This window comes from Acomys minous, assembly GCF_964271855.1.
Source record: "Acomys minous genome assembly, chromosome: 15".
Lineage (NCBI taxonomy): Eukaryota > Metazoa > Chordata > Mammalia > Rodentia > Muridae > Acomys > Acomys minous.
Genome location: NC_140497.1, coordinates 87,962,164 through 87,964,812, shown reverse-complemented (window position 1 = coordinate 87,964,812; position 2,649 = coordinate 87,962,164).

Here is a 2,649-nt window from a genome sequence, read left to right as displayed (position 1 = left end):
GGTTGGCACCCTATTATTATTTTTTTTTTTTTGAGACAGGGTCTCTCCGTGTTAGCCTAGGCTGTCCTGGACTCGCTTTGTAGACCAGGCTGGCCTTGAACTCACAGTGATCCGCCTGCCACTGCCTCCCGAGTGCTGGGATTAAAGGCATGCACCACCACACCCGGCTGGTTGGCACCCTATTAATCACAGAAGGGCTCCAAGTTTCTACTTCCCCATTTGAACTTTTATTCCCTTGAAGCAAAGAAAGTTTCCTCTTATCACTGTCTGCCCACTCTATTTTTGAAAGAAGGGTAGCTGGGCGGTGGTGGCGCACACTTTTAATCCCAGCACTCGGGAGCCAGAGGCAGGTGGATCGCTGTGAGTTCGAGGCCAGCCTGATCTACAAAGTGAGTCCAGGACAGCCAAGGCTACACAGAGAAATCCTGTCTCGAAAAAGCCCAAAACAAACAAACAAACAAACAAACAAACAAACTTAAATTGTGATTCATTATGAAGGAGCAACAGAAATAATTTTATGGTGGGGGGGGTCACCACAGCATGAGGAACTGTGTTAAAGGGTCGCAGCATTAGGAAGGGTGAGGACCACTGCTCTAACGGCTATTACTGAGTCATTGCTCTGGTAAAAGGACAGGGCCTTTGATGTTGCTCTTTTTTTCTTATGTTATACAGACATTTCCTCCAAATCGTAACATTTTATCCCAGAGGAAGCTTATTAAAACTCAAGAAGTTCTTTAAGATTCAAGAAATAAACAACCTAAAAGTTTCGAGAAGTGCCCAAAATTTACCAGATGCCCACAGTCTCTTATTTCCTCAAGGTTTTATTTCTTTTTAGCTTTTTGTTGTTGTTGTTTTGATTTGTTTTCTGGTTTCCGAGACAGGATTTCTCTGTGTAGCCTTGGGTGTCCTGGACTTGCTTTGTAGACCAGGCTGGCTTTGAACTCACAGAGATCTGCCTGCCTTTACCTCCCCGTGTGCTGGGATTACAGGAGTGCGTCACCACACACGGCTTCACCAAGGTTTTTTTGTTTGTTTGTTTGTTTTTTAAGATTTATTTATTTATTTATTACAGATACAGTGTTCTGCCTGCACAACAGAAGGGGCACCAGATCCCATTATAGATGGTTGTGAGCCACCATGTGGTTGCTGGGAATTGAACTCAGAACCTCTAGAAGAGCAGCCAAGGGCCCTTAACCATTGAGCCATCTCTCCAGCCCTTCATCAAGGTTTTATAAACAGTACATACTGTTGAAGTGAGGATACTCCCCAACTTGTAGAGTTGCCTGCAAGACGTGAAGTGAGCTCCAGGGTTTCAGCTTTCATGACTCATCACCTATGCTGGGGTGGGCCTGCGCTGAAGCAGCTGCCTTTGAGTCATCCAGAGTCCTGTCAGTGACCTCTCACCTCTACCCCTGCGAGTCACTCTGGCAGAGCCCAGAGCCATTCCTTCACCGAGTTGGTCTTAGGTGGTATAGTGCTTTTCCTTTTTGCTGTCAGTTTCCCGTCTAGAGTTGCTCTTCGTTCATGTCTCCGCCGGAGCGTCCCGCAACACTTTGATCCACTTATACTTTCCAGTAGCCACACCAGGCAGTCAGTAGACTAGAGTTCACTTTTGTTTTTAACTTCCTTGAAGAGTCAGTCAGTCAGTCAGGTCTCACCAAGAAACTTAACCCTTGTCGGTATAGAACTGTATCAGATGCCTTTGGAGATAGGGAGGATTAAAGGGAGGAACAGAGGGGAGAGAAAGGATAGAAAAATGATACTGTTGAATAGGTGCACAGATTTCCAACCCTTTTGTACGAGTGTTGTGATATCCTGGCCTCTGTGTGTTTATGGATCCAGTTCTCTCGAATTACCTGACTCAGTTTCCCCTGGCGGTAATGCATGACTGCTAAATTGAGTGAGCTATGGGTACCCCCTGTGGCTAGTAAAATGTCTGTGAAGATGCTACCAGCACAGATTGGCATTTCAAATCTACAGGCTGAGTAAAAATTACACTCACCAAGGAGGCCAGAACACCATCCAAAACTCTAAGGGACTGACAAGGACAAAAAGGTGAGGGAGGTGCTAAGTCTCTCAGCTTGAGGCAGACTCTCCGTTTTCTCTTGTCTTCAAAGATTAACTCTTTGAGTGCTGGAGCCTTCAGATGTTAACCTGGACTTAACAGGATTAGTCTCTCGCCTGTTCTTGGGGCTGCAAGTTAACTAAAACCACACCACCGTGTCCCTCGCTTTCCAGTTTAGGGACAGTAGAAATATGGGCTTCCTACTCTCCAGAGCTGCATAATCAGTGTCTTTCTCTATATCTATCCAGTCCATGTCTATAACCTGTTGCTCTTTTCTTTCTTTCTTTCTTTCTTTTTTTTTTTTTTTTTTTTTTTTTTTTTTTGGTTTTTCGAGACAGGGTTTCTCTGTGTAGCCTTGACTGTCCTGGACTCACTTTGTAGACCAGGTTGGCCTCGAACTCACAGTGATCCGCCAGCCTCTGCCTCCCGAGTGCTGGGATTAAAGGCGTGCGCCACCACGCCCGGCCTCCCTGTTGCTCTTTTCACCTGGAGAACCCTATCCTAATGAAGTCCGTTTCCTGACAGTCCTAACTGCCTTGAGTTGGAGTCTTCATAGAATTTCTTCTGCATGGTGGGGTCAATAA